The sequence below is a fragment of the Macrotis lagotis genome, chromosome X, assembly GCF_037893015.1.
Source record: "Macrotis lagotis isolate mMagLag1 chromosome X, bilby.v1.9.chrom.fasta, whole genome shotgun sequence".
Taxonomy (NCBI): domain Eukaryota; kingdom Metazoa; phylum Chordata; class Mammalia; order Peramelemorphia; family Peramelidae; genus Macrotis; species Macrotis lagotis.
In genome coordinates this window covers 494,677,256-494,692,401 of record NC_133666.1, presented here as the reverse complement: position 1 = coordinate 494,692,401, position 15,146 = coordinate 494,677,256, and the positions used below count along the sequence as shown (strand labels likewise).

At 34.1% G+C, this 15,146-nt stretch overlaps 1 long non-coding RNA gene across 1 annotated transcript; it reads left to right on the top strand.

Annotated features, from left to right (window-relative positions):
* Nucleotides 1-1,218: 1,218 nt before the first annotated feature.
* LOC141497009 (uncharacterized) lies at nt 1,219-9,958 on the top strand. Its single transcript, XR_012471211.1, has 3 exons — nt 1,219-1,312; nt 4,223-4,314; nt 9,449-9,958. It is a non-coding gene; the product is annotated as an uncharacterized LOC141497009 (long non-coding RNA).
* The last annotated feature ends 5,188 nt before the right edge of the window (nt 9,959-15,146 follow it).

Sequence of the window (15,146 nt, the reverse complement as noted above, 5' to 3'; positions counted from 1 at the left end):
AAGGTTGGGGAGGTGACATTCTCCAAAATCTCCAATTTGTTTTTTTTTAATCCCCATAGCAATTTATTTTCTGTAGAGCAAAGTTTCCCCAAGAATGTTCCCAAAATGTAGTCAAGGTGAACCATGCTGTGAGCTTATTCAATATTTATGATTCTTTTTATTTGTATTGCTAGGACTTTTTGGGGACTCCAAAAGGTCCATTAATCAAACAGAGTGACAAAATGAGCCATTTGACAATTGGCACAGGGGCTGAATATTATCATTATTATTTTTTTTGTTCAAGAATAAAGAACCAACTTAACTTCATCAACAGTTCCTGATTAATTGTTACAAAGTGTCATCCATAAATTTCCCTTCGATCTAATAATCCTTTCAGACGACTTAACGATATCCCCAGTGATTTGGGTTTTATTGAGGGCTGAGTTCCGGGAGACGCAATGACACAAATAGCTCAAGTGAGCTGAGACACCTCCATGGACAGTCTTCACAGAGCTGACAGTTCTGAAATACAATTATCAGTGTGATCTGCTTAAGAATTCATCATCAGCTCCTGCCTTCTGAAGACTTAAAAAAAAATACTGAGACATACAAAGAGAAAGAGGTGATAAGAAGGCATCATTTTCCTCCAGCCTCATAACTGTAAATTGAAGAAAATTATTTTCTTTGCCTGCAGCTCATTGGCATATAGGCAGCATTATATTATAATTTCATAAGCATAAATCCTTTGAATAAATTTCAGAAGAATAACTGAATTAGAAATGCAAGTAAAGTATCTAAAAAACTTAAACTGTGCTAGGCAGAGGGAACTGGCTGCAAGTAGCACTTGGCAGAAGGAAATCCAGTCTCTTGCTACCCATCCCTTTCCATGTCTAGATATCTAAAGGGCTCAAGAAATAATTTCTTTAAGGGAAAAGTGGTTTTTAACCTCTGTTTCCTTGTTTAGTAGTGAAGAAAATAGCTCTCTCCTCATCTCCCCACCATCATGTTGCATGGAATTTAAGTTGCAATTCATCATAAATTAATCTTAGTGAAACAACAGGCTTGGGGCGTATTATAATTATTGTTATTTATTTATTTGTTATCATGTTAAGCATTATTTATTGTTATGTTAAGCATATGTGAGATCAAAAAGGTTGCTCCCAACAGTTTCCTAGCAACAAGTCAGTCAGTTCTTCATCTACAAGTTGCCAAACATTCTAATTCATTAAGGGTTGAGAAAAGGAAGTGGCTGTGAGGTTAAGTTCTCCCCAGTTGTTATCCTTTCTTGAAGTGATTATGTAGAATGGATTGTCTCAGAAAAAGAGCCACAAAGGTAATTGTTTGCCACTGACAGATTAGATCATCTTAAAACTCAGGTCATTTACTAGCAAAATTCCACCACAAAAATGAAAGTAGCAAATACCTTTACCCCAAACCCAGAAAGATTTCCTTTCTTAACCAAGTGGATTGTCACCTGTTTAAGGGAACAGGCCACCCAGATACAATTTGATTCAGCCTGGCTCTTTAAATTCTATGACAGTTGTAAAGATAAAGAAGTCACCTAAAGGCACTGAAGTTAAGAGAACCTGAAAAGGTGACTTTTCCATTATCTGGGTTAGGTTTTGTATAAGGCCTGGTTAGGTATTTTCATCAATTTTACTTTTTTCTTTCCCACACAGAATAATTCCAATGTTGCCTTAACTTTCTCTTAGTCTTACTACAGAAAGGGAGGATCAGTGATTTTGTCATAGTTCCCCAGGGTTTAAACTTGGTTTAGAGTCCATGTTTCACTGAGCTTTTATTTTGATGTGATTTATAGATACCCATGGGATTCTCAAAAGTGATGGTATTGATACCACTATCAAAGCATTCAAAAAACAAAGCAAAAAGAATAAGATATAGGGAGAAAGAAAGGAAATAAGAGTGAAAGGAAAGGAAAGGAAGAAAGAAAAAGAAAGCGAGGGATAGCGAAAGAAAGGAAAAGAGAAAGAGAATGAAATAAAATGAGAAAGACAGACAGACAGAAAGAGAGGAGGGGAAGGGAGGGGTGGAGATGAGGGGAAAAAAGAAAAGGAAAGGAAAGGAAAGGAAAGGAAAGGAAAGAAAAGGAAAGGAAAGGAAAGGAAAGGAAAGGAAAGGAAAGGAAAGGAAAGGAAAGGAAAAGAAAAAGAAAAAGAAAAAGAAAAAGAAAAAGAAAAAGAAAAGAAAGGAAAAAGAAAAGAAAAGAAAAGAAAAGAAAAGAAAAGAAAAGAGAAAAGAAAAGAGAAAAGAAAAGAAGAAAAGAAAGGGGACCTATTTGTTCAAAAATATTTATAGCAACTCTTTTTCCGGTGGTAAAGAACTGGAAATTGAGAGGATCTCCATCAATTGGGGAACAACTGAACAGGTTGGAATATATGATTATAATGAAATACTATTGTGCTATAAAAAATGATGAGCAAGACAATTTCAGAAAATCCTGGAAAATTTACAAGAACTGATGCAAAGGGAAAAGCAAAAACCAGGAGAATCTTGTACGCAGTAACAGCTATGAATGACAGCTATTTTCAGCAATACAATGATCCAAAACAATTTCAAAGGATTCATAATACTATCCACTTCCAGAGAAAGAACTAGAATGTACATCAGAACACACTATTTTTTACTTTACTTTTTTCCAGTGTTTTATGGTCTGTTTTCATTCACAACATAACTAATAAGGAAATGTATTACTTATATCAAATTGCTCACTATCTCAGGGAAGGAGAAAGGGAAGGAAAGAGAATTTGGGACTCAAAATCTTATTTTTTTGTATTTTTCCCAATTACATTTAAAGATAGTTTGCAATATTCATTTTTGTAAAATTTTGAGTTCAAAATTTCTCTCCCTCCCTTCCCTCCCCTCTCTTCAAAATAGCAAGCAATTTGATATAAACAACTTATAAAAAATTTATATTCATTGGCAAAAACTATTTTCTGGTATAAATAGGATCATTAATGAAAAGATTGTTTGTAACCTAGAGTATTGTCAATATTGTATAATTATATAACTAGAATTAATACCCTAAGCTTAATGATTGTAATCTAAGTATTTCACTATATTTAATATTTTTGGTTCTTTTCAAACAAAGGTTATAGAACTCAAAATTTTTAAAAATTATTTTTACATGTAATTGGGAATAAAGGGTTTTTTTTTAACATGATGTTATTAGGGCGCCAACACTGGCAGGTTTTACCAAGGAGGAAAACCTTTAATATAGATCCATGCCTATTATTTGACAACCAATAAACTTAGCTAAGTCTAGAAAAAATTATCATTTCACCAAGCTAGCCACAGCTATTCTGAAAAGTCATATAGTAAAGTCACTCAATCGACAAGAATTGACTAAACATTTACTTTGAGTCAGGTACTATTCTAGAGACTGGAGATATGAAGACAAGAATGAAATATCCCCTGCCTTCATTCATAAGATCAAAGAATCATAAGTTTAAAAGTGAAAAGGAATTCAAAAGTCATCTGGTTCAAACCCCTAATTTTATATTTGAGGAATAGACTCAAAGAAGTTGAATAACTTGCTTGGTTTCATACAGGCAGAATTTGAACCCAAGTCTTAAAATTCCAGAACCCTTCATTTTGTGAGATTATAGAGAAGGGATTGTTCCTTGCCTCTCTATGTCCAAATTGACAATACTGCAGATCCTCAAATATTGACATTAAAAAAAATCTCATTCACAACTTAACAAAAATTTGTATTCATTGGCAAAAACTGTTTTCTGGTATAAATAGGATCATTAATGGAAAGATTGCTTGTAACTGGAGTATTGTCAATATTGTCATAATTATATAACTAGGATTAATACCCTAAATTTAGATTGTAATCTAAGCATTTAACTGTATTTAATATTTTGGTGCTTTCAACAATACAATACCTGGTTGAAAGGTGAAAAATGACATCCCTGGTTGACTTGTCTTCCTGATCCCACAGCTTGATGGAAGCTTTTTTCTCCCATTGAACTGACTGGCTCACACAATTAGTTTTGCATTATTTAGATGTAGTCTTTTTAAAAAAAATAATCCTCTGGAAGAGATTAAAGTAGTTGGCTTGTCTTTGGTATGGCTCAGGTCAGAGAGAAGTCTGGATAGAAACAGAAGGGAGGCTTAACAAAATTTCTAAGTTCTACAAAGTAGACTGGGCTGCCTCTGGGACACCAGGCAACATCTTAATGTAAGCTGTCTCCTTTTGTCTCCTTTAATGACTGTACAGAGTCCATATGCAAAAACGAAACAAGGGGGAAAACTGCTTTGTGGACAGGTCTGCATTAGAAGACCCTTTCAACAATCAAGCACTGATTTCAGGTTGTAAATCTACTGTTGATAGAGGCTTTGTGAATGGAATGCGTTTTTTCCCCTACTAGTTCAACTGGTACTCCTCAGGAGCCCATTTAAATGAATTTTATGCAGGATGGTATATACATAGGGTTTAATTTGACTCTCAAATATGTACATGTAAGTGAAATTGGCTTGGCAGCTGGTGTATTATTTTATAAATTAGAGCCAAATAGTTTTAAGCAGCTTAACCTTTTCCCATTTTCACCTTGTTCTATTCATATGCCTTATTGCTTTCCCATTATTTCTCTCCTTTCCACATGTTAGCATAGAAAAAGCCAAGCAGGATCAACTGTATTAAACATATGAATGTTCCATAAAATTTGGTTTGCAAACGTGCCATTTTGAGAGTTTTTTTGTAAAATAAAATAATCATATCATTTAGGGGAGAAACAATGGAGCTTTCCTATAATGAACCATTAAATTCTGGGTCTGGGAGTTTTATTGCTCTCCCACTATTGTGAAGTTTCTTATTCAGCAGACCATAGTTTGGTTTGTAAGATCTTTGTTACCCTTTTACAGCTCCAACCACATTTCATCAAAACCAGATTTACTTTTGCTCTAATGTGATGCATCTAGAGGATCCAATATGCCAACCAAGCTTTCCACTTGCTTAGAAAGTAACAAAAATAGAATAGAGAATTTGTTTAAAAAAAAACACATACCTTTATATACATCTTAACTTACTTAAGATAAAAGAGAAAACTGAGAAAAGAATGAGTTTTAATACAATATGCCTGTGTATGTGTGTGTGTATATATATATATATATATATATATTTATATATATATATATATATATATATATATATATATCCTTAAGGGAAATTTGCCAACATCCCTTAAAGAAGAAAAAAATCAGATCAACTAGAAGTCTATTTTTCTTCCTTTGGGAACCCTATTTCATTACTTATGAAATCACAGGTCTGGACGCCCCCCCCCCCCCCCCACACCAATCAGTATATTTCAGGGACTCTTAACATGAGGTCCACAGAGTCCAAGGGGGTTTGTGGGTAGATTTGGATCTTTATATCATTCTCCCTCCTTTCTCAAGGCCTTTAATACCTGTCAGAGTCCATCACCTCTGCTCTGATTTCACTTCCTTTTAAGTTTGATCTATGATTGACCAGTCCCACTGTACACTCTCCTTGAATCCCTCAACTCAAGCTTCATCACATCTCAAGCCTGGATTACCTTTACTATTCAAATCCCCTTCTATTTCTCATATGGTAGAGAAAGTTTCAGTGTTTCCCATCTTCCATTAATTATTCTTCCACTCCTTTTCAATCTTTCTTCACCTACCAGATCCTTCCCTGTGACCTATAAATATGCCATAGTGTCATTATCCTTAAACAGATCTTCATTTAACACTGCCATTCCCTCAAATCATTTGTTAGTGCTCTTCTCTCAAATCAGCTTGATTCACACAAGATTATAGCAAAAGGAATAGGAAAAATTATCGGATTGATAACATCAAGAAAATTTTTTAAAAACCAACAACAGGGAGGCATACTTGCTCACCAAAGATGTTCCAAAGATAGAAGAACATGAAGCAATGTTTTTCCTTTAGGTTTGGTTAAGCCACTTTCCTTTGAATAATCACTTTTCTTCATGAAAAGGCCCCATCACATTCTAGGACAATGCAATCAACACAATATCTTCTGCCAAAAAGAACATGTCAAGGACTTCACCATCTATAAGAAATCCCTTTTCCCTTTGGACTCTGCAAAAATCTGTGGTGAACATACATCTCTATTTTCTTTGCGCAGCATTATCTCCCTGGTTATATCAAGGATTCTTTCATGATTATGTCATGTGTGTGCATAGCTCCTTATTGGAAGAGAGTCTTTGGGATTGAGTTTTGCTCTACAAAATCAAGTGCTTTTTTGTAATCATAAATAATAAATGTGGTAAGATCCTATATTCTCTTCATCTTAGTCAATGTGACTATAAAAATGTGTTCTGATATAAACAATACAGTTTGTGAAACAGCCTGTTTCTGCCTCATATTTTCATCAAAGATAGCTTCCATAGGCATGGACAACATTCTCATAAAGATTTTATAAAGATGAAAAAGTAGTCATACATATGGATTTGTAGTTATCAAAATTCTCCAAATTTTCTTGTTTGGATCATTAATATTGCATGGTTTTGTTTTTTCCTTCATTCTTTCAGCATCTTCCCCTGCCTGTGTTATCTTGTAAAATAATCTCAATGCTTTTCAGATTTTATCAACTCTAGCATGCATCTCTTCAGATCATATTTGATCTGGAATAGCTCCTTTTCTGTATTCAACCTAAGTGCCATTTCTTCGTTTTCATATAATACTTTAGAGACTGAAGTGCTAGATCCAAATTCTATCATTTGCCATTTCTGATAGCAACAGGCTATCATAGAAACCAGTATATTTGTGCTATTTTAGAACTATTTATTGTACTACCAATTTTGTCTTTTAATATTTTGGGGATGTCATCATTTGCACTTCATGATCATTTTCCCATAGACTTCCTGCTTTCTGCTACTTTAAGCAATGATTATTGCCCTTACTCTCCATCATTTTCTTTATTATTTTACAAACAATAGAGAGTTTGCAGCCTACCTAGTGGTACCCTTGGTTTCCAATTATCTCTATCTGGCAAGGAAATAAAAAATACTGGTTAATACAGTTTTTAGACTCTTTTGTCCTCTTCACTGAGGTATCAACTTCACATTATTTAACTTTTTTCAGAGAATCAACATAATTTACCATTTTACACAGTTTTCCCGTTTGTAAAATGAGGATATTAACTACTGATCTCATTGGGTTGTTATGAATATCAAATAAGATATATGTATAAAATGTTTTAGAAACTTTAAAACCCTATATAAATGTTAGCTATTAGTATAGGGCAGCTAGGTGGCATAATGGATGAGCACTGGCCTTGGAGTCAGGAGGACAGAAATTTGAATCCAGCCTCAGACACTTGACTCTTACTAACTGTGTGACCTTGGGCAGGTCCTTAACCCTGATGGTCTTGCATCCAGGGTCATCTCCAGTCATTCTGATTCATATCTGGCCACTGGACCCAAATGGCTCTGGAAGAGAAAATGAGGCTGGTGACTTAAGGATTGCACCGCCTCACTCAAATACAATTCATGTGTTTATCATGGCATCACCTTTCTGATGTCATAGTCTTCTTCAAAATTGAAGGACCAAAAAAAAAACCATATTTCAATATCAATGCTTCATTTAAATAGACCAAGTTAAAGCTGTCTTACTATTTATTAATTTTTAAGTCTTTCTTTTATTTTAGTGTTGATTTTGGTATTTTTCCCTAATTATTTGATTATCTGGATATACAGAGATGGGCAGTTAGTCAGTACAATAAGGAAGAGTCTTTTTTTGTAAGTTAAAATCTAGCCTCAGACACTTACTAGTTATGTGATCATGTAAAAATGAGTCAGAAAAGAAAATAGCAAATTATTCCAGTATCTCTACCCAGAAACTCCCAAATAGAGTCAGTCATCCACAGCTGAAATGACTAAATAATAAAAATACATAAAGATACTTTTTCTATTGCTGCCATATTAGTAACTGTTGTTTTCTTCTAAGATGTACTAAATTGTGTGTGTGTGTGTGTGTGTGTGTGTGTGTGTGATATTATCTCTCTATGTTCAATGGCTTCTTACTCTTTCATGGAAGAAAGCACTCAATATATAGCCACCAGATTTCTGAGTCATCTTAAAAGATTTTAGCCTTTTTCATTTCTCAGACCTGAATTGTATTTACCATCATCCATTTCAACATGTTTTTAATATATATTAATTTGGCTTGGAGAGTCTTATCAAGTTCTTGGTAGAAATTTGCTACCTCTTTATCTTCTTCAAAAACAATGTTGGCACACAAGCCACAATTATTTCTATGGTGGCCTTTTTGCACAGCAACAGAAGATTGCAAAGTGTTCCATTAGATAATATTTCTGTATTCTGTCATACAATGAAACCAGCTCTGTTAACTTGCTATTTTAACCTCTCCAAGGAGTACTTGTAAGCTTTTATATTTAACATTTGTGTCTCATTTATTATGAGAATATCAATATTGGTGTGATTTAATAACACATTGGTGTGGTCCAATAACAACACATCAGTTCTTTCATCACTGGATGAAGATCTCACATTTCTAAGTACCGTAGTTACTAATGTTTGTAGGAGGTTTAAAAGATGTGCGATTCTGAGCACTTCGACTACTTTTCCTACCATTTAAACACCTAAATATTTAAATACTGTGGAGACAGAAAGGAGCTGCTTAAGATTATTTTTTTCCTTTGCTTTATCAATCGCCATGTTCAAAGAATGTATCACAAAGAAGCCAACCACCTGGTGATAAGTCTCTGTTTTTAGTGTTTGGATCTCAGATATCAGACTTTAGTCTGTTGAGTTATTCCAGAATAGGATGTATGCACAAAGTCAGATTATCAGTTTTTACTAATTTTACTCTAGTAGAGTGATTATAGAAGAAAGTATAAAGTGTGAGAAAATACTGCATGTCAATATAATAGTAACAACCTGACATTTTTTTAAAAAAATTCACTCCCCTCAAATTGAAAATAATGGTTTTTTAATTGACTGATCATAACTTCTTTTTAGAAAAATTTGAGTAAAACACATAAAATAATCACACTTAGGAGGCACACATAGTGAAAATAAGTGCTAAGAGCTAACAGTCCCAAAGGGTTGAAACAATATACATGAACTACTTAAACTCATAGAACAAATCTACAGTATATTGGGTCAGACTTCTATGGAGACTTAAAGTAAGGACATAGACAAAATAACACTGTATGAAAAATCATTGATTGATTTATAATCTGTACTGGAGGAAGAAACACCTATATTGATATCATTGATCCATTGAAATTTAAAAGCAAATATAGGACTTTATAACAAATCCTCTTAAATTTCATCTTTTTAAGATGAAATTTTCTATCTAGAAATCTTTTGGGATCCTAACTCTGATAGCCAACATAGTAGTTATTGTCTCAATCTAGAAGACCCTCTGGGTTTTCAGATCTCCTCTTCTATCTTATAGCTTTCTGTATCATAATCCTATTCTTTTCTCTTTTCAGGTACCCCCTAATCTGGCACTTCAAGCATTTTCCCAAAACTACCACAAGACACTGGCAAAAGTCATGGTGACCTGGCTCCTCCTTCTTTAATAAAATGAGGTTGTAAATTACAAGTACTGGTGAGATTGAGCAAGTCTGCTCCACCACTGAGCTGAACTTCTCTAGTTTCTTGTTATCAGTTGACCTCTCTCAAGATTATTTCCTTAATAAACCAGAGGACTCAGTTGTTTCTAACTCCACTCAATTCAAACCCATTAAGTGCTCCTAATTACTTTGAACAGATCTTAGTTTTAACCAAAACCCTTTCCAAAATGACTTTCTAACAGAATTCTCCTCCACCCTGGCCTCTTATGACCACAGAAAGGAGATGGGAAGCTCACTATTGTTAAAATATAAAATAGTACAAACTTTTAAAGAAAATAACTGCCATAATAAGTGAAATAGAATTACTAAGATCTTGTTTTGACCTTTTTGCATTGGATTGAAAACCTCAATTTGAGAATAAATTTTATTAAGGAATTTTACACTGAAGTATGTTGCAGAATTTGTAATACTGTCACTGCCAAGATTTATTTCATAATGTATGATTTGTGATTTCTATGATCTTTCTTTTTATATGTAAAAGGTTATGGCTTTACTCCTTAGGCTTTTGTACCTGGAAGCACTATACCTGGAGGAATATTAATGGATTAATATTGTTTACTATAAAATAAGTTTGTATAATATATGTATATATGAATCCACACACATATATGCATATCTAAAATAATACAGGTCTTTGTTCCTCTGTTAGGATCTTTATGTATTAGACATTTATTTCTCCTTTTCCTGTATAATTTGTACTAATATTTCACACCTAGAATCCTAAGAGAAAAAAATATGAGCACCACTTTAAGATCTTTGCTTCCTTGAGAGAATAACTCAAAGTCATAGTTTTTAACATTTTCCAAATAATTGACAAGACCGAAGTGTCTAGGAAGATTTATGTCCATATCACAAGGCATATAACTATAATATTATCCTTTGCATTTTTGCTTTCACCCTAAAAAACCAAGGTTTTTACTTCTGATAGGAAAAGTGTCCATCCAGTCTATAATACTGGGTATCATAGATAAGACCTTCAACATGTCCTTTGTCAGCCAACCTTGAGTAAATCAGAGAACTTTCCACTTATCTATCTAATAAACTTAAAAACATCAAAGCATTAATCTGGAAGTAAAATGAGGCAGGTAACACTTTGTTACCCATCAATCACCATACTAGAATCCCCCAAGAGGAGGGAACATCTCTAACACATATAAGAGATGGGATTTTTTTCTATTCAAATAGGAAAAACTGAAAAGCTGCCATACCATCATGCCAGTTAAAGTGAGGGCTTGGAGGAGTATAACATCCCAATCCTGTTTCCAGTCATCCTAAGTCTTCAGTTGATTTCCACAGAATATCTTTTAATAAAATTTGTTCAGAAACTGCTTCTACATAGCCACATATTTGGAGATTCTTTTGCTTCTAGTCATAAGAACTTACTAAAGAAAGCCTTTGGCATCAGAGGAATACTTCCTATCTCAAAATTTACTGATGTCTCAGCAATACATGCTTCATAGGGGGACACTGTCAGTAGGCTTATTTATTAAGTATTTATAGATGAAAGTCTCATTGTCTACTTCTTAAACGGGACTCAGATGAACTATGTATGCAAGGTAGGTATCATAAAGACCCTTGAGTGATAATTATTCTAAGGGCCTGTGTTTACCAGGAAAGCATAGAGATAAAATAAAAGATCTTTTGGGAACTCCATCTCTCCACTAATGTAGATGCAAAATGATGAAGGGAATGGATGCAAGATGGATACAGAACTGTTCCCACTGAAAAGTGCTTTTCAATTGTTTTTTCTATGTGAATTCCATACCTTTACAATAAATAGATATGACTTATGTTTCTAGATCCATTAACCCTGAAGAAATACTTAAATTACAGGTATATTGTCTGTATTCATATTTAATTTTTACCCTGTTATAACTGAAATATTAGTTTAACATTTTAGGGCTAGATGTCCAGTTTTGTATATCTGCTTTTGTTATATGGATAAAGAACTGTTCTCAAAGCCAGAAAAGCTGATTGTCCTCTAAGCCAGGAAGAACAGTTCATGTTCTACCTTCATGGTTGTATGGTCTAGTGCAAGTTACTTAACTCCTTGGTGATCCAGGCAGATATCTTAGATTACAAGTTGCAAAGAAGATACATACACTGTGGGAATTTCCCCATCTGAAAGTTCCCTATTTTAATACAACCACAGGTCCAGTCTCTATTATTTTTTATGTTCTATAGTTGTCTGTGGGATACAGTTTGGTTAGTGATGTTAAACGATTGTAAAACTTATCCTTTGCCCAACACTGGTCTATGACCTAGCCACACCCTTTCCCCTTAAGTGATAATTGCCTCTTTCTGCTCTATATCTTGTCTATAAGGTTATATCTTTTTTATATATGGAATCTTCTGTGCAATGGGATAACTACTGCTCTCTCTGAATATCGTTGCTTCAAGATCAGTGTCTCCTACATCCAGATTCCTTCTTAAAATTAGTATTATCCCCATCACTATTCCTAATTTATGTCATAATAATGAATAATTAATATTTGGGGGATTACCATTGTGCACACACAATAACATTTGATCCTCACAAAACCCTGTGAAATAGTATACTATTCTAATTCTCTTTAGTAGCTAAGGAAACTGAATTTCACAAAGATAAATTAATTTATCCAAGGTCAATTTAGGGGGTTTTGGGCATGGTGTTTTTTTTAAACTCCTTAACTTTTTTTTAGGATTTTTTCCAATCAAAAGTAATCTATTTTCTTTCCCTTCTATCTGTCCCATGTTTGGAAAATAAACATATATAAACAAAATTCTTTTAACAAATTTGCAGAATCAAGTAAAATAAATTCCTTTAGTGGTAATATAAAAAATGCATCTTATTCCTTTAGGCCATCATCTCAGGATAGATAGATAGATAGATAGATAGATAGATAGATAGATAGATAGCGCATGTTTTATCTTTGGTCCTCTGGAACTGTGACTGGTCATTGCACTGATCAGAGTTCTTAAGCCTCTCAAAGTTATCTGTTATATCAAAATTACAATGCCTTACCATTATTAACACACTGATGGTGGAGCTTCAAATTCATCTAGTCAATCTGGAAAGTAATTGGAAACTACACCCCAAAAGCTATTAAGTTGTGCGTACCCTTTGACCTAGCAATACCCCCATGAGACCTTTTTGTGGTGTCAAAGAATTGGAAACTGAGGGGCTACCTATCTTTTAAGGAATGGCTAGACAAGTTATGATAACAGGTTTGTGGCAAGATATTATTGTGCTAATAACATTTATATAACTATTACTATGTATTAAATACTGAATTAAATGCTATACAATTATCATCTCATTTAATGATGCTATATATGCACATATATGACGTGATGAAGAAGGTGGTTTCATAAAAGTGTATGAATTGATGCAAAGAGAAGTGAGTAGATCCAGGAAAATGATTTATATAATAACAATAATCCTATAAAGACAAGCAATTCTGAAAGATTTTGAAACACTTATCAACACAATGAAACCAACAAAAATGGTGGAGGAGTTATAATGACGTATACTTTCCACCTACAGACAGAGAAATGATAGACTAAGAGTGCAGATTAGAAGGGGGTTGAGTTTTTTGTCGTTTCATTTGTTGTTTTTTAACATGTCTAATGTGGACATTTGTTTTGCATATCTACATATTTGTAATGAGTTTTGTTCTTCCTGCTTTCTCAATGGGCAGAGGAGAGGGAAATGGGAGGGAGAGAATTTGGAACTAAAAATTAAATTAAATTAAAATTTTTTAAATGCCTTATCAGATTTCTCTTATTATCAATTAGAAGTAATAGTCCACAAAGACCAACATAGCATTCCCAAGACCAGACTAAGCAAAATAAATACTTACGAATACAAATAGGAAGAATATGAACTTAAATATAATATATCACAAATATCAAAATGACAGAAGAGCTAAGGGGATTGCTGATGTGACTGATAACTGAAGAAGATTGTCTGGTTCTGATTTTCTTATTGAGAAAAGGAGAAAGTATTCCCTCTGTGCTTTTGTTCTGATGTTTAAAGTGGGAAGACCTTTCAGTCCATCATCAAAGTTTCTAGAGAACATACAGCATGTACAATGTGAGAAGAGTCTTATCTCTATAAACTTGAGTAAGTCATTCATCAATTTCTTCATCTATCACATAAAGTGAGTGAACTAACCAACTTCTCAGGACTCTTCCAACTCTAACATTTTATTATTCTATATAGAAAAATTATAAACAATGTCAATAGAATATGTTTTCTTTTCAGAATGGCAAGAACCAAACAGACCAGGGCTGGTTTATGTATAGAAATAGGACAACATAACAAAGAAAGATAAATAATTGAGATCAGACCAAAAGATGTTTAATCTAGCTTCAGTTCAACTGAGCAGCTTAATTCTGAGTAAATACATACACTGTAGCACCGGCCTTCTTTGGAAGCATTTTTTGCATGATCCTGTGAAAGCTGTTGATTTTTCTCATTGGAGGTAGGCCAATTCAGCTCAGTTCACTAAGGTTCCCATTGCAAATTTAGTCTACTGTTGTTTGCTAAAGCTACCTGAGGTGCAGTAGAGAAGTCTGCATATTTATTATTTTCTTAAATGAAACGATAGGCAGACAAGGGAAAAAAATATTTCTTTTCCTTTTTCCTTTTTTTCCTTTCTTCCCTTTAAAAAAAAATCAGACCGATGTTGTGATTAACTTGCATTCTGCAGCCTAGTGGATGTGACAGTCAACCAAATTAATCCCATTATGCAAAATCCAGTTCACAAATGGTTTTGCATTTTTGCAAAATTATGTCAATTTTCCCATAAATTGGAGAGACTGTGTCAGTTTTCTGAACTACACATAGACACTACACAGTGCTGTATGTCTATATTCCTCTAATTCAGAAAGATACAGATTTTAGCTCTGTGGCACAAATTAGGATTCATAACTTTAATGCTGATGTTTCTGTTTACATGAGACTTGCATGAGAATTACCATTAGTTTTTGCATTCATTTTAAATCTTTCTTCAGCATCATACCCATCATAGTGGGGAAAGCATTAGGAGCTTGAAAGATGTTTAAATCAAAATCCTTAATTATTTTTAATATTAGGGACATGATTCACTTTTTCTTTTTCTTAAATGCATTCTGAAATCCCTAGCTGGGTGCCTATAACCCTCCCCTTCTCCCCTCTCCCCTTCTCTCTCTCTCTCTCTCTCTCTCTCTCTCTCTCTCTCTCTCTCTCTCTCTCTCTCTCTCTGTAGGGTTTTAAATAGTTGAGATCAACAGAGAAGGGTTTTCACAACTGCCATCCCCTTGGCGAAGAGCAGCCATACTGTAGGAGGCCAAATCTGTTTGGCATTGACTGTGAGCTGTGAATTCCCTGTATCTGGACCAACTTGTCAAATTAAAACCTTTCCTGCTTTGAGTGGAAGAGCAGACGTGATGCGGAAGGTCCGTGCACTTTGGCCCTTTGTCACCAGCACACTGAGCCTCTAACATCTGCTCGCTGGACTCCGTATTTTCACCTTGTTCATTTAGAATGCAGCAAGTCCCCTTCATTCCATGCTAAACATTGACTTTTTTT